General features: G+C 43.5%; 1 long non-coding RNA gene across 1 annotated transcript in view; it reads right to left on the reverse strand.

Annotated features, from left to right (window-relative positions):
* The window catches only part of LOC140850558 (uncharacterized), a 65237-nt gene extending 58959 nt beyond the window's left edge, over positions 1–6278 (reverse strand). Inside the window, exon 1 of the long non-coding RNA XR_012133492.1 lies at positions 5617–6278. This is a non-coding gene — a long non-coding RNA (uncharacterized lncRNA). The remainder of the gene's footprint in view (positions 1–5616) is intronic.
* Between the last annotated feature and the right edge of the window lie 12092 nt (positions 6279–18370).

Below are 18370 nucleotides of genomic sequence, written 5' to 3' on the forward strand. Positions count from 1 at the left end.
TACGGAGGAATTTAACATAAAAGGAGTGTCCAGAGAGAATGGCCTCTTTCATTTTACAACAGTGTGGCTAAAGAGATAAATACAGCAAATGGGACTTAGACTGCTGAACCAGATAAAGGAAGACACACTGTGGTAAGAGTGAGATGAGTTTCAGAGTCAGGCCAGGACAGAGAAGGGGATAAACTGTGGAGGCTTTAACAAATCTCTAAGTAGGAAGATCATCAGATATTCCCAAGCCATGCTGTCCCTCAGAATCCCTAAATCTTGTTAGAATGCAGATGACTGGACCCCACCCTGGATGTCTGGAATCAGACTCTCTAGGCATCGGGACAGGGAATGCAACATGTTTACAAGGCTGTAGGAGATTGTGATGATGTTCCAGACCGGATTAGGTGAGCTAGAAGCCCTCCTTTATTTTAAAACCTCATGGTTTATAAGTAAAGCCAGGAATATAAGGAGTAAGTATTCCCAGATATGAAAACAGATGCTAATCTGTGCTCAGGTGAGCCTCTGCTCATTAGATGAACTAAAGAGAGGCTTTGAAAAAAGTGAATAGCAATGTCTGGGGAGAAAGGAAAAGAAAACGGCCTCCTTGTGGCTGAGTTAGACATAAGGGTAAACTTCCTGACAGGGTAAATGATCTACCAACAACTAAGCCAGGTTACACGTGGTAAGGAACCTGCATTCCTTCAATTACCCACATTGGGTATGTCAAGGCAGGGTACATGACCTGTCCAGACATGGAGGGCCTTTCTCCCAGGAGAAGCCCATGCTTAGTTTACTGCTCTATGGCTGCTATCTTGAAATTCTTAACACTACCTCTGAGTGTGAGTTTCCAAGTGAAGTCTGATGAAACAATGGAGCAGGCATGTGAGCAAAGGACACAACAGGCAGCAAAGCGCATGCGAGCTCAGGTGTGGCAGGCCGGGGCAGTCCAGGATGTCCTGGGGCCCTGAGGGCACAGCCAAGGCCAGGACCTGAGCCCACGACAGCGAGAGCCCGAGGGCCGCAGAAGCAGCAGCAGTGGCCACAGCAGTGGGAGGCCGGCTGCAGTCAGGGTCTGGAGCCCAACCCTGTTGCATCTGCATAAATGTGAACTTGCTTTGTAGAGCCCCAGGCTATGCACTGTCAGCAAATTTTTACAAAATAAAAATGTACACATGAACGTTGCAATAAAGCATATCCTGCAGTTACTAGGATTCTTCAAAGAGTTTAGAATCTCCAGTTTTGTAAACGGCTGTTACACAGCAAAGCGAATATTCACAAGCGTAGAACTAGGAGCTGAATTTAAAGGTTGTCACATTCAACAGCAAAGAGCACCATTTTCATGTGAAACTTTAAATGAGCCAATTATTAGCAAGAAAAACAATTTTTAAATTAATTTTCCTTTGTATGAAGAAGCACAATGGACTATATAAACAGGCATTTTGAAGTATATGCAAACCATGAAGACATTTTTCGTTGCTCACAAAATCGCTACACGTTACAGGAAATGTCAGAGAAAACATTTAAATGCCATTATACAAACTTGCCTTTGAAACTAAGTTCAAATGTATACAAAACTGATTTGAATAAAGAGTTAAATCTTTTTAGGAAAATTGTAAGGCAAGAATCATCGGTTTTAGAAATACTGAAGATTATATTTCAAAATAATTCTTTAGAAATGTATCTCAATGCTATTACAGAAAATTAGATACTCTGAAACAACTTCAGCAACATTTGCATCAGCAGAAGGATCCTTCTCAAAATTAGGAATCATCAAAAATCATTTGTGATCGTGCAGTTGCAATGAACGACTGACAACACTTTCAATTATGCCAGTTGAATATGAAATTGCTCAAAGTATCAATTTTGATAATCTAACTTTCAGAATGAATAAATTTGCAGAAAAGAAAGCCACAGAACTCTTACGGTCAATCAAGATACCACATCGATACAGTATTTTATTGTAGTATATAAAAGTATGACAACAAATTTTTTTCAGTATTTCTAATTGTCATTACTATGTATTACAATCACACCATTATGTTTTATAAGTAATAAAATATTTTTATATTTTACATTTAGCTGCACTTTTTAAACAAGGGGCTCCACATTTTCATTTTGCATTGGGCCATACCTATCACGTCACTGCTGTGCTTGGAGAGTAACTATTCTGAGGCTTTGCTGAAAACTTGAGGATGGGTCTAAGATCTCCCTCTTGCCAAAGGTTTTTAATGAGGTCATCAAGTACCTCATTAAAGAGTCCAGTGTATCCTATAACCCAGAGACCAGGGGCACTAAAGCAGCTACATTCTCAGTGTCTACATTCTTAGGAGTTCAAGGGCCTCCTGGACTTTGGGTTTCTCCTTTGGAACTAAGACCCTCATCTTTGGAAACCAAAGGAGCTGTATTTCAAGCTTTCACCCAGTGATTCATGAGTGAACATCTTTAAATAAAAACAGGGCAGTGAGGGGAGAGAGTATCAGACTTCTTTGAATTTGGGCCAGTGTTCCCAAATGCAAAATACTCAACAGCCAATTTCCCCTGGCTTTGTAGATAAACAACAAAATGACCTTTTATGTCAGAAATGAGCAGCAAAATTTCCATTTCCTTGCGGAATGTTGGGTTTAGAACCAAACTTTTCTGTGTTTCTTCTCAAGATAACAATACACAAGATGCCCCAATGAATGCAAATGATGGGATTCCTGTGGTCAATCCAGATGTTGAAACAAATTATCTTGTCTATTCTCCAAACACATCCTTAGGAACTTTTCCTGCAAGAGTGGAAATCCCCTTTCCTGGTAAGGTGTCCTTGGGCTCCTGGGAAAGGATGCTCTTTCCAGAGACTGGGTACGGTGAAAGCTTTGCACGCCCCCCTCTCCTTCCAGCCATTCCAGAATGAACTGAGGCTGTTTCCCTGAATCCCTTCCAGGTAGAGTGGAGAGGGATGGGCCTATCCCCACTCCTCCATGGAGAAAAATGAAGCCATTGTCATTCCTCTACAGAACTTTTGATCATCTTTCTCTTCTTTTACTATTCCCAAAGCTCCCCAAGAATAAAATTACATTTCCCAGGCCCCACCAGTCTGGAAACAAAACCAGGATGGCTATAAGAGTCATGTTCCCACCCTCCTTTAAAAAAATCTGCTGTCCAAGCCAACTCTAACATTCAGGGGGTTCTGATTATTCTTTTTACAGGGTTGCTTTAAATAACAACTCTTCAGGGTGAACTTAAAATAGAACAAAATTTTGGTTTACATGCAATCTTCCAAGACTGGGTCAAGTACATGCAATAAGGTCCACTCAGTGATCATTTCCTTTTAATCCTTAGTTCAACAATAAAATATTGAGGAAAAAAATACTTTTCAAAAACTTTGCTGTGTTGGGTTTAATTTGTTTTTAAAAGAGCCCTGATATAAAAGCTCTTTATTATAGAGTTGAAAACATGAGGGATCCCTCTGCCAAAAATCCAGTGAGACAGAGAGAGAGAAGGGGAAGACCTTGACTTTGAGAATATGAGAAGAAATGGATTAAAGTGGATTAAGTGACTGTGTATCTTTCTGTGACTCCATGATAGGCTCATGATGTTGATATCCTATCTGCATCATCAACATCAACATTCATTGCAGGAAATGGACCCACTGGGTCAAAAAGCTCCTATGTTTCTGCCGGCATAAGCATACTAGCAATGATTCAGGTGTTGTTGGAGGCACGGTGTCCATCCGTGAAATTGCCAGAGATGAGTGGGCTCTAGATGGGTAACAAGCATGGCTATGGGAGTTCCATGCAGCCAAACAGGAACAGCTAGTCAAGTCCTGGGCCCAGAGCAGCCACAGAGCATCTGTTCATAGGGTGAGTGACTGAGCCTCATTCCTCAAGAGCTTACCATCCAGGGGAAGATATTGCAAACACGGACAAACTCCACCAAAAATGTGACTTCAAAGAGCAACAGATAAGTGGGCCAGAGAAGAGCTATGCCAGCTCAAGAGGAAGAGAGTGAGAAGGTGAAGCTAAAAACTTAGTCATTCCAGACAGGCAGGCCTCCGTTGGTTTCCTTCTCAGAAGGGGGAAGATGGTCCCCACAGGATTGTGGTGAGGAGGGTATGGGTGACAGTACTTTATAGGTGCCAAACAAATGGCTCTGCTGGTGGCAGTTGCCCTCAACATTATAACCCCCTGTTCACTTTCAGTGCCTAAGTGTGGAACTACCCAAACCGCCCAGAAGTAAAAACAAAATGACGCGAGTGCTCCCTGCGTAAAAAGCTGAAAAATATACACAGCATGGAGACTGTCTTCAGAACTGGCACTCCTGCTGGCCCACCAACGGTAAAAAGAAGAGACCAAACGAAAAGAGCCTCCCCTCCTATCCACGAATGAGCAAAACATTTCCCAACTCAGACAGAGTCCATGCTACACCAGTGAGCAGGGTAGGTAGGTGATGGTGTCCCAGGAAGATCCCTGAGTGGCTGGAGGATGAACCTTCCAGATTGGCTCCTTTGAGGACTGGCTCCTTGTTTTAACCAGAAAAGTATTCTGTTCTTAAATAATACTTAACTTCTCTCTGCTTTTCTTTATTTTTCCCTCCTTTTGCTTTAGTAGCTAATAAATCATTTTCAATGAATAATTTTAAAAGCATATGAAGTTGTCATGTTGTATACTAGCTGGGCACCCAAGCAAACACTCCATTCACCACAAATGTCTCCAGTAGTAACCACATCATCCAATTGCCATCCCCCCACTCCAAAATGTACACACCATGTCAAAACCAGGCCTCTAGATGGGGACATGTAAAAATAATCATGTCAAGCCCTCCCTACACACACACACACACACACACACACATACACAGCATAACTTTACAGTGGAAAAACCTAGCAGACACTGCCTTAATTAAGTGTTCAAAGTCAATATCAAGAGCACTATGTCATATTGATAAAATGAAACTTGTGATATCATATAATGAGAAGGGCTTATCATCTCTGTGGTATTCTTCCCTAATATCCATAACCTTAGTCTAATCATGAGAACATAGCAAACAAACCCAAATTGAAGACATTCCCCAAAATAACTTGACCAGCACTTATCAAAAGTGTCTGGGCCATGAAAAACAAGGGAAAACCAAGAAACTGTCACAGACTAGAGCAGACTAGAGAGACAGGCCAACTACACGTATTATAGCATCTTGGAATGGATCCAGGAACAGGAAGAAAAAAGGAGATTAGTGGAAAAACTTGGGTGATGTGAATTAACTTGGGTGATATGATCTACCGTGTAGTTAGTAGTATCATACCAATGTCAATTTTTTAGTTAATAAAAATGCACCATGGTTATGTAAGATGCTAACATTAGGGGACACTAAGAGAAAAATATATGGGATCTCTCTGTACTATCTTTGCAATTCCTTCTGTAAATTTACAGTTATTTCAAAATTAAACCCTTGAAAAATATTTTATCAAAATACATGGCTTCAAGCAACAAAGCCAAAAGTTAGAACTTTGAAAGATTAATAACACTGATAAACTCCTAGAACTGACCAAAAAGAGAGAATGCAATTAATAATTTAAAAATTAACAAAACAGAAGCCCTCAACATTGAAAACTACAACACATTATGAAATAACTGAAAGATGACTCACATAAACGGAGGGATGTGTCGTGTTTATGAGTTGGAAGAGTTGATGTCATAAAGATGTCTAGCTCCAAATTGATCTGCAAGTCGTATGAAATCCCAGCAGATTTTCCTTCGGAAATTGACAAGTGATTTTAAAATCTACATGGAGAAGAGCAGAGCAAACAAAAAGCCTTGAAGAATAACAAAAGACGTACATTACCTGACATCAAAGCTTCGGGAATGAAGGCCGTCTCTGGCACAGAGACAAACTGACCAATGACACAGAAGATAGTCCAGTCCTTTGGTCTGACAAAAATGTACACGCAGTGCAGTGGAAAAGGATGACTTTTTCAACAACAAATGCTGCTTCAGTTGGACATCTATATGGGGGGGAAATTAGCCTTCACCCCTATCACACATCATACACAAACATCACTTTCAGATGAAATGTAGACTTAAATGCTCAAGGTAAAACCAGAGGACTTATAAAAGAAAACATAGGAGAATATTTCTATTACATTAGATGAGGCAACAATTTCTTAAGCAAATCACCAAAAGCACTGGCACAAAGGTAAACACTAATAAATTATAGTACCTTAAAATTAAGAACTTCTGTTCATCAAAGGACCTCATCAAGTGAGTTTTTTAAGAGCCACGGATACAGATCTTCCTCGACTTTCCATGGGGTTGAACACAAATTCAACGGAAGTTGAGAATAACATTAAGTCAAAAATGGACGTAGTACACCTAACCTACCACACATCATTGCTTAGCCTACCTCCCTTCAACATGCTCAGAACACTTACATTAGCCGACAGTGGGGCAAAATCATCTAACACAAAGCCTACTTGATAACAAAGGGTTGAATGTCTCCTGTAATTGATTGAATACTGTACCAAAGTGAAAAACAGGACGGCTGTGTGGGTTCAGCATGGTAGTAAGAGTATTTGTTCTTTACCCTCATGATTGCGTGGCTGACCAGGAGCTGCTGTGCCCAGCATCATGGGACAGGATCAGACTGCATTATCACTAGCCCAGGAAAAGATCACAATTCAAAATTCAAAGTGCAGTTTCTACTGAACTCATATTCTCACACCATTGTGAAGTTGAAAATTTGTAAATCAGACCATCATAAGTCAGGGACCATTTGTGTATATATTTGCAATACATGTATCTAATGAAAGATTCATCCAAATATATAAAGAACTTCCATAATCATTAAGTAAAAGACAACATGATAAAACAATTGACCAAAGACTTGAATAGGTGCTTCACAAAAGAGGATATCAAATTAGCTAAAGTAGATGAAAAGGTGGTCAGCTTCATTAGTTATTAGGGAAATGCAAAATTAAAACACCACAATCAGATACCACTGTGATGGGTAAAAATGAGAAAGGCAAACCATGCCACGTGTGGAGATAATGTGAAGCAACTGAGACCCTCAGACACTGCTCTGGTGGGAGGGTGAATTAGCGCAACCACATTAAAAACTAGTTAACAGAAATGACTAAAATTAAGCATGTGCATGCCCTAAATCCAGCAATTTCACTCCTAGGAATATACCCAGCAGCTATGTGTACATATGCTCACCTAAACACATGTATAAAAATGCTCATGGCAGCATTACACATCACACCCCAAACTTCAAATAAACAGAACATCCATCAGTAGTAAGATGGATATTCATAAAAATACACAACTGAAAGAATGTTCACACTACAAATACGTGCAACACAGATGAATCTCATAAACATGCTGTTGAACCAAATAAACCAGAAACACATAAAAATATAATTCCATTTTTACAAAGTTCAAAAACAAGCAAAACTGTTCTGTGCACTAGAAGTTAGAATAATGGGTAACTTGTGGTTGAGCGGGACAGATACTGAATGGCAGAGAACATGAGGGCAGCTTCTGGGTGCTGATAAGATTCTGTGTTTTGATCTGGGTACAGATTAGGTGTGTTTCCTGTGCATATTCATCAAGTGATATAATTATCATTTGTGTACTTTTCTAATGTACATTATACATTATAAGTTTTGGCCAGGAGAGCTGTATACATGCCTCTGAAGAGCCTTTAAGGAGAATTGCAGGGGGAGGGAGCAGGTTAACACGTGAGATACGAGCACCCTTCCAAACACACCTTATCCATCAAATGGTAGCTCAGAGGCTCTGTATGGGGTTAGCCAGTGGAAACAAACTGGTAGGAAACAAGGATTCCCAGTGAGACTGGATGAAAATATTCAGTTAGGTACAGCTCCTTTTAGGCAAGTAGTCCTTGCATCAGTTCCCATCAATTTGCCCATTTCTCTCTTTTTTCCCTCTCAAGCTTGTTAGCATGAGAATAGGGTTGGAAACAGACTGCTCACATTAGACTCATTCCATCCCCAACTGTGTTCCCTAGTCTTCTCACCAAGTCAGGATGCCAAGCTCTAACAGGAAGCTTTCCAGGTAAAAGCAGCACCAGAGATCAATTCTGAAGACCAGAGAAAAGGAGGCAGGTCACCACCAGAGCCCTTTCTGGGATAAACGAACGTGAGGATATTGGGAAACATAAAGTTCTTTTTGTCAGCAAGAAACTTGAAGTTCTGTCCTTCACCCTGCTATCAATCAAAGTATCTTGGTGATTTCATCTCTAGATAAATATTCCCTCTGATGACACTGTGTCTTGCCTTTGGACTATAAAGTCAAGATTTAAGAACGATGAGATACAGGAAGCTTGGGATTAATTAGGATTGTCTAGATTTGTCCTTAGATCACCAACTAAGTTCTGATTTAATGCCAAGTTTTTTCAAGTAGGGGAACACTCAGAACCATGTGACTGGTCTGTAGAAAATCTGAGTTGACCCTTTGTGCCTCCATTAGACCATCTGTCTTTAAAATGTCCCCTGCACCGTCTGGCCTCCAATGGCATTTTATGAGTCAGAATGTCCCAGGGACTGAGCTACTTCCCAAGTTATCAACATGCTTGTGACCATTTCAAATCTTCACTTGGTACTTGTTGACACAGCTGTCTGGTCATGGACATTGTTTGTATCCTTCCAGACTGTGCTCGGGATCACCTTCTCTATAACCCCCTGTACCCACTCTGCCCCAACTTGGGGTCAGTAACTCCTTCCCCACAGCACCTTGGTCCCTGTACACAGTTCTATCATTGCAGAGCTCACACGGTTGTGTAATTCCCTTAGTGGCTTTCCCCCCGAGGAGACTTTGACCTTTACAAGGTGGGGACAGTAATTTATACATCATGTCACTCACAGCTCCCCACACAGTTCTTAGTATCTTAATTGCTTTCTCTGATAACACATGTAATACAAGGCACTATAAAAATTCAAGTCTCATAAAAATGCAAAGTGTAGGCAATGAAATGTCCCCCAAATCTCTGGCACAAGATAACCACCTCTAGTGTGATGTGCATTCTGTCAATAATTTGTGTATAAAAATATATATAAATTATTGTTATAATTTTCCTAAAAATGAAATCATTGCCTACAAGCTGTTTTGCAACTTGGTTTTACCACTAAGCATCATAGACAGGAGCATGTCTCCTTGAGGAAGCACGTGGCTCTAGCTTGTTCATCTTTACAGTTGCATAATATTCCACTGTAAAGAGGTACCATAGTTTATTTACCCACTCCCCTATTGATGGACTTTTGCATTGTATCCATTTCCTTGCTATACAAAGAATTCCACCATAAATTTTTTTGTGAATACCTCTTTGTGTCTGTGAAGACATATTTTTCTGGGATAAACTCTAGAAGTTGAAGTGCTGGATCCTTACAGTCTTCCTTTCCCTCTGCAGAAAACTGGGGCAGTGTCCATAAACAACAGTGCCCCAGAAATGATTGTTGACTGACTAAACAATGGGAGTCAGTACAAGAAACAGTCCTAAAAAGACAATTTCTGTTCCTTTGGTAAAGTAGCTTTTGGAAACTGGCCCCTTCTGTTGTACTTGATCCCTTCTGTAAGGATTCTCATAATAAACTCTTTTCCCCTAGACTGGAGGTAAGGATCATGTCTGATTAATACTTATTCAATTTGCCAAATATCTTCTGAGCCTACCCTAAACTAGATGTAGGGAGTAGAATTATCAGCAGTAATTTCTGGTAGAGTTGCTGGTTCCTGATGAGATACTGAGCATCCTTTATTAGCTAATTTCTCTTTCTGTCTCATCAGCCAGGATGTTCACCTCAGTGCTGACAAGAACTCTCTTTGGCCTCAGATCTCTGCTACATGCAGTTGCCTTCTTAGAATTCCATGACATTGCTGTGTTACATTGTTTTTACCCATATTTCTACAGTTCTATTTCATACACATTTTATTGCAAACTACCTTAAGTTCATGCTAAGGGTAATAACAATAACTAACTCCTTTATAAGGAATTTACCTATGTTATTTTATTTAATCCTTATTTTTGAAACGTTGTACTGTAGGTAGGATAAGGATTATCACTGTGACCTCACATTTTCGTTACATAAACTTGAAGATCAGGAAAATTAAAAGTGACTTACTCGAGACAACATACCCAGGAAAACACAGATCTGGAAATCTAACTGGGGTATCATGATTTTATAATAAAGATATTGATGAAAAATAAATGAGTTATGTGCTGAGTCATGTGAGCACCTATCTCCTCCCTTGCCCTTTACAGTTAACTACTCACTCTCTCTCACCTGGGCATCCACATTCTTGAAGTAAACAACATAGTAGTTTTGGGTGGAGGGGCCGAATTGCCTCAGTAATGGGCCCGTAACAAGATTAACATTGTAACCCCACCACATACCAACCTTGATTTCTCACTTTGCACCATGACACAGCCATTTCTCTAACATTTGACTCCCACCTAATTCTTTCAGAATCTTCCAAAATTGTTAAATCATGTGACAGAAGGAGTGAAGAAAAATCAGGGTAGGGGAAGGGAATATGGGGAAAGAAAGAGAGAGAGAACTGAAAGAAAATGGGGTTGTTGGATAGACTGAGCCAGTGAAAGATCCTTTCCAATGTCCAAACAACAGCCTTCCTTTTCTCCCTCCCTTTGCTTTGCTTTGCTTTTCAATTGTAATAGGGTGAGGATGGCTGTACTTTTTATACTATTGCAAAACAAGTAGAACTATGAGTTACATTTCATAATTTACATAGTGATTTCATGTCACTTTGAAGTCCTGTTAGAGTCCCAGCAGTTTTTCCTCTGGGGAGACCTTGAGAGACATGGACTTGCCACCCTCCCAGCACCACCTATTTATGACTCCAATCCTGGGCATTTCATGGGCTGGTTTCTACTGATTTTTCCCACCAGCCTCTCTGAATACCTGACTCAGGGCTTTTCCTGCCCATCCCTGGCATCATTCGTCTCCTTCCTCCACTTTGAAGGTGTTTCAGGCACCCATTATTCAAAGTCCTCATTGGTGGAACAAGTGTTTGGCACTTTTGTGAATCCTACATAGCAGTTGAAGTGGTAATGTTCTTTAAGCAAGGGACACTCAGAGTCAAGAAAAAGGGTGAAATTTCAAAAACATATCTGTCTAGGATGGATCTGTGTTCTGAGTACCAATCCCACATATCACCTGCCTTCTCAATGACCCCAGTTGGACAACTCACAACCAGCTTCAACTTCACAAGTACAGAACTGAACCAGCCACCCCCTCCATCCCCAGCATTCTCCAAATTCCCTGTTTCAGAAATTGGCAGTTCTAGGTGCTTGAAAAAGAACTAGAGTCATCCCAACACCCCCTTCTCCCCCGGTCATCAACAATTTACCTCCTGAATATTTGTCCAATATATTCTTTAATATTCAACTTCAGTGCTATCACCCATTTCAAACCACCATGATCACGTGTCCAGGGAACTCTACGGCCTCTTGCTGGTCTTCCTGCTCCTCACTCTCCGCTCCCTTCAGTCAGCTTCAGCATTAGATGGAGCTTTTAAAAACATAAACCATTGCATAAACACTGCAACGGCTTCCTGCTGTTTTTAGAATTAAGTACACAGATTTGGCTTTGGTGACAGAGGCTTGCAGAGGTCTGACCCCTTCTAATCCCTCCAGTCTCACCTCTCACCATTCTATTTCTTTCTTGCTCAAAGGCACTGTGTCCTTCCCTGCCCCATAGCCTTTGCACATGCCGCTTGTTAATAACTGTGCTGAATGCTCCAACTGGTTAGTTTCACTCGGCCAACTCCTCATCATCCCTTCTCAAGGAAGCCTTCCTGACCCTCTATAATAGCTCACAGCATCCTGTGTTTTTTTCACAGTCTTTATGACAATGACAACTAATTATTTTTAGAATTATTTATTTAATGCCTATCTCCCCCATCTTCACCCCACTTGCCAAACTGCAAGCTCAATGAGGGCACTGATGCTAGACCAGGTACTATCCTAGATTCAAGATATGCAAGTGTGGATAAGATAGCGCCAAAGTAAATGTTCAGTAAAGGTTTGCGGGAAGACAAATGAGAAATGAAAGGGGAGCAAATAGGAGGGAAGGACAGTCGGCTGGTTCCTTTTTGAACCAATTTCTTCTTTAGAATAGGGTTTGGAACAGACAAAATAATAGTTTCCTAGAAGACTAGAAGGAAATTTAATTTTGAAAAAGTATGTGTATATGTGCATGTTTAAATATATTGTCTTTCTTCCTTCCTCAGTACTTTAATAAGAAAATCCAGAAAAGCTTAGGCTTACACATAAAACTTGATGAAAATGGAACCATTTGAAGAACAGGCAATTAGCAATAAGGACTGTGTACAGAAAATTCAATTCCCTTTCCCTAGATTCCAAACAACTGGAATGAGCAAAGAACTAAAGTCATCCTTAGGGTTTATTTCACTTTTCATGTGATAATCTTCCTTTAGTAATCTGGGTTTTTTTTCCCCTCTTTCCAAAAATGGCACAGGTCTCTTAGGAATAGTAAGGATTTTCAAAATCTTTGGCAGAATCAGCATTGCTCTAGAATCCATTGCTCTGGGATACCATCAAATCTGTCAACTGAAAATGAGAAATGCTGAACCCAGTTACCAAGCCAGGAAGCCTGTGCAGCAGAGTTCAGCATGAGCACCCCTCACTCCAGTCTCAGGTTTCCTGGGTGTAGGGCTGCTGTAGGTAATGAGACTGCAGAAGAAATGCACCCAGACACATCCATTCCACAAACAGCATCGCCACCCCAGCTGTCACCTGGAATCAAACACTTAATCCCAATACAAAGCTGCTACCCAAACTAGCTTACAACTACCTTTACATATCAGTGGTCCTGGTACTTTTACCTGTTGAGGTTCAAAGAATGAGGGTTTTGAGAAATGTCTAGAAGACACGTGGCTGAGTGAAATCAACCAGATGCCATTTTGGGGGCTTCACAACACCTGCTGCATTTTATCAAGGACATAGGAAGTCTCACATTGCATTTGGCTTTTCTAGTCTCTTCCTAAAGAGTTGGCCTTTTCTAAAGACATTTCCCCCATACTTGTCTTGAGCTCTATAGCACATAAGAAAAATACACTTACATTTTCCATGAAAGTATGGGTCACCTGCACAAGAGTCACAGGGTCAGGAGAGCCTGTTAAAAGGCAGATTCCAGCTCCATGCTGAGCTGACGAGGAGGTAAACTGAATGCACTGGTAGAGATTAAGGAGGTAGGCTGAGAAGACCTGTGACAAAATCTGAAGGATAAGAGAAGCCAACGTGAGAGAAGCAGACAGGCAGAGGGCTTGGAGCAGGGGAATGAGCACAGGAAGACACGGCATGGGGACCCATGTCCAGGACCAGAAAGGAGGCCTGCGTGGTGTGGGCCCAGTGGGTGAGGAGGAGACCAAACAAGATGGGGCAGAAGGATCAGGCTGGGAATGGGAGCTGTTGAAGGATGTCAGGTGGTCAAGTACCCAGTGTGATTTGTGTTTTGTAAAGACTGCTCCAATGCAGTGTGGAGAAGCCATTTGGAGGGGCAAGAAATCAGAAGACCGTCTGGATCTGCACTAGGTTGGTAAAAGTGATAATAGAGAGATGTGCAAGTTTGAGGTCCAAGGTAGAAATGACACAAGTTCATGGGCAGAAGGCCAGGGTAGAGGAGAGAGAATCTGGGATGACAACCAGATTTGCAGCTTCTACAGGGTAGAGGGTACTGCCATTTGCTCAGATGGGCAAGGCTGAGAAAGAATGGGGTAATCAAGAGAGCCCCTTGGATATGTTCATTGTGGTGTATCCCATCTATAAAAGGGAGATGATTCCACCAGCTTGAATGGTTTTTGTGATCTGGAGATAATATATGCAAAGTACTTCAAGAAGCATAGTAGGAATTAATGAATGGCATCAATTTTATTATTATTACCAAGCATCATAATATTTGTTAGTACACTGGACATGTTTAACCGGGCATTTGTCCTTTTTTCCTACTAAAAACACCATTTCTTGAAGCTGGACTGAACGATCCCACTGCACAAGACCAACCTCAGAGATCTTGACCCTGGATTTTCTCTGCCTCTGCCTAACTCTGACACCTAACATCCGACACTGCACATTTGACCCGCTGTGCTCCAGTTTATTGGCAGGAAACATCCAGAACCATAAGAATTATGTCTCAAGTACCTGTACATAGCAGCAATTTGTAATTTCTCCATCTCACAAGCTTTTTTCTCCCTTCAGTCTCACCTTTGTGCTCAAGCCCATGAGTCTCCCCAGGTTTTGCTGTACAGACCTGCCTACCCCACTTTCACCACTGCTGAGATTCAGTGACATTGCAGAGAAAATCAATCTGACCCTGAAAATCAGCAAGCCAAAGGAGACCGCCCTGGTGCTGAGAGCAAGTGGGTGATGGCCGGGAAATCAAATCCCTGAAGTACATTTTAAATGCCTTAATGTGATCAAGAAGACAGCCCTGTTCCCACTAGGAGAATTCTGATACGCTCCGAGGAATTAAGTAATTCTAAAAATGCTTGCTGGAGGAATCTGAACAGTCACTGGGAGCAAGCAAAACCTCACTTTGAGCAAACTGCTCCCTGACATCAGGTGACAGCTCAGCTTCTCCAGCCATTCATCGTGTTTTGGGGAGGTAGGTTTGACATCAAAAGTCTTTTGCTGCCAGAAGAGCAGGAAAGTGATGATGGTGGCTGAAGAGACAAGGAAAGCCAGAAAAAGAGAGCCATCCAATAACTCCAAAGCAGCTGGGAAACAACACCATGGAGACAGACGCTAAGAGCTTGTCGCATCAGCCTCAGCAAGGAGCCGTCAGGCCTGCCTGTTCCAGGACCACAGGCAGTGGGCGGGGCAGCGGGGGGCGCAGAGTGAAGCCACAGCAGCTGAAGAGCTCGGCCTGAAGCAGGGAGCAGCCCTAACTACGGGACCAGGCCACCACCGGCAGACCATGACAACTGGGGCCAACCAGGGGGGCGGCCACGGGCAGCAAGCAGGCTCGCTGAGGAGGGGCCGGAACAGCCATCCCCTCGCGCTTCATCCTGATGCAGCCAGACTCCCCAGCTCGCCAGGTAGTCTGCCTGCCTGCATGCCAGTCTCTCTAATCAGGGAGAGAGCAATGGTCAGACTCAGAAGGCATCCAGCATTCCGGGGACTGGTACAAACGCCAGTCTACAGCTGCAGTCACTGGCCAGAGGAGTGGGAGACGGTCCCATTGTTCTCTCCCCAAACCTTCCTCCACAGAGCACTTAACCCAGGCGCTGGCCCACTGTGATGCATCACCAGCATCAAGCCAGACAGAATGGTGTCAATGCCATTGATAAATTATCTTCCAGCCACAAGCCGTTCAAGCAATCAGTAACCCTGATTATCTCCTTGTCAGGATTGCAACTGAGGAAGGAGATCAGGACGCAGGAGTCACCAGCCATTCACCACCTGCGACTACCAAACTGGCAGGACTCGCTTCTTCTACAATGAAGTTTGAAAGAGGCAGGGGTTGAGGAGCTTTTCACTTTTTATTTTAATTTTTGACACAACAGCAAGTTATCAGATTATGAGTTAAATAGAGACATCTGTCTGGTCCTACCTGAGACCTCCCGAGTGCTCGTTTATAAAGCAATAGGATGTGTAAATACACGCACGCACACACACGCAATCGAGAGTGGAGCCAGCTCCTTTCCATTGCTTTCCTGTGCCCCCCCAAATGACTGATTCCTTGCCCCCCAGGAGTAGAGGCAGCGATCTCTCCAACGGGTGAGAGCCAATGGCCTGCCTGTAGCCAAACTTCATCTAGATGTCATGGCAGGTGGAGAGGGAGAGAGAGTAGCTTCTAGAAAGAAAAGGTCCTTGGAGATCAGGGTGTTCCTTGTACTGCCCTGGTTAAGGATTCCCAGTGCTGCTGCCACCACTGGACACCAGAAGCCCAGAAAAAACATTCAGTCGGGCATTCACCAGGTACTTAGGGAGTACCCATTTTGCACCAGGCCCTTTGCTAGAAGCTGAAGAGACAAAACATGATAGACACAGAAGTTACACAGCAGCGGGAGGGGAGAACAAAAACAACCACACCACTGAGCAAGGTAAATGGAGAAAAGGTGAAGGGCTATGAGGAAGACAAGGGAGGGTCAAGAGGGGGTGGGGGGATGCACTTGCGACAGTTGGAGAGGGCCGTTCTGAGGACGTGACACTTGGGTCAAAACCTGGAAGCTATGAAGAAGGCAGCTTGCAGCAAAGGGAGCATGAAATGTAGCCTCAGCACCAGCACACACAGCAGTGAAGCCATTCCCGGCCATGCACGGTGGGAAGAGAGAACAGACAGAGGTAAGGACTTATGCACAAGGCAGGTGTCATGTGTCCCTGTGTATTTGCATATAAGATGTCCCATGTTCCTTCCACGGCTGGAGTGTCCATCTGCTTTATTCAGCTAGCCCAGTGAGACCCAGAGCGTGGAAATAAGTGGCCATATTAACCCAATGCACAGGCCATGGAAAACCATCGTGCACTGACGTCAGGATGCACCATTCCTCACTTTGAGTGTAGCATCACAGGCTCCTCCTCCATGTTGTTAGGGAAAACTGTTGGCCACCCGTGGGGAGAAGGTACCTTTCCCTCCAAAGGGTCTGGAGCAGACAGAGCCCCCTCACATTCCGCAGTGAGCGCAGGCCTGCATTTGTGCTGGGTCACTGCGCTGCATTAAGGTTGCTATGGTGACGCCAGGCCTGTGTTACCTGGACTTTTGATGTGCTGGGTGGTGGGGCAGCAGCTGCTTCGCTACTTTTCTAACTTACAAGGAGGTGGCGGAGAGGCTCAAAAGACAGAACTGCTGGACAAGTCCCCAGGGCTCAGGGACAGCACAGGTGGGAAGAGCAAAGCACCACTGAAAACATAAGGTTCTTCCCTAAATCCACTAGCCCATGAGCTCCAGCAGCGCAGGGACCCAGAGGGATAAATCTCAGTTTCCTCCAGCACCCAGAACACAGCCTGGTACATAACACACTCTCAATGAATGTGACTGATTCATTTTGGTGGCAAGGAAATAATTCACCAAAATTCAAACACAGAATCCATTTGGCCTCTACCCTCTCTAGAGGTCAAGGGGTAAGAAGGGGATGACAAGGAAAATCATGCCCCTCTCATTGCACACTGGAGATGAGAGAGTGAAATATCTCCAGATAAGGGAAAGGATCAGAACAGGTTGGAGGGGAGGCATGTCAGTGTCAGTCCTCCAAGAACAGATGCCTAGACAGCATTTGATAAGAAAGAGGTTAATTTGGGGGGAGGAAGCAGGAGTGGGAACAGAGAGCCTTCAGACCAAGATGCAGGTCTAACACCCCTGAGAGGAGAAAGGGAAAAGCAAAATGGTGCAAGAAGAGCCTCAGACTCCAGGGCAGCTCTGGAAAAGTCTCAGCCAGGTGGGTGGAAAGGCTCCAAGCAAACGTTGTCCACTAGGGAAGTTCTCCACTGTGCAGAAGTGACCAATGCTGGTGTCCCCACTGTGCTCAGTCATGTGCTGGGTGGGGCCCAAGGAAGTGTGATCTTGGCATAAATATCAAGGGGGCTCCAAAGGTGGGCAGCTGAAGCTGTCCAGCATCTATGTTCTCCCAGGCAAGGAGATCTGAGCAGGGCACCTCCAGGACCACCCAGGGTGGGGGGTCCTGGAGTGGTTGGTAGTTGGGAAGCAGGGAAAGGTCCCTAGGAGGCTAGAGCCTGGAACCAATGTGGACGGAGATATGGGAAATGTCTTCCGACTACAGAGCCAAAACGCTTAAGCCCAGAAACACACCTAGATTCTCTTGCAGCTAGAGGCAGCCAGGTGACCCAGTTCTGGCTGGTGAGATGGAGGCATGGGCACAGAACTCTGTGGAAAATTTCTGATATAAAGGGACTGCCTCAGCTGGCATGTGCCTGGTGCTTTCCCTACTTCTCCTTCCCTTCTGGGATGTGGACCCAAGGCCTGGGGGGAAGCAGGCATCTTGCTAACATGAGATGATAAACTAGGATAAAAACCACTTCCTAGAGATGGTAGAGCACAAAGATAGATGAAGCCTGGGAAATGGACAATGTGATGAAGCTGCTGCCTGTGGGAAGTCCACCTCCAGAATTCCTGTTAGATGAGAAAAATAAACCCTATTGGAGTTAAGTCATGAAGGTCAGGCTAGCACCCCATGTGGCCAAGCCCAAATCCTAAGTAACTCGGAGGCAATTCAGACAGAGGGCTACTCTGAGGAGAGCAATGGGATTCCTTCCCCTGTCTTCATACGGGACATGCAGCAAAATCACCTCACCAATGCCACCGGGCAGCCTTGGTGGGATGGGGGGGTGGCGCCAGGCAGCGAGGGGCACGACAGTTCCCCTGAGTTTAAAGCATGCATAGGTTAAGAGAAGA

Source organism: Manis javanica, chromosome 7 (assembly GCF_040802235.1).
Source record: "Manis javanica isolate MJ-LG chromosome 7, MJ_LKY, whole genome shotgun sequence".
Classification (NCBI taxonomy): domain Eukaryota; kingdom Metazoa; phylum Chordata; class Mammalia; order Pholidota; family Manidae; genus Manis; species Manis javanica.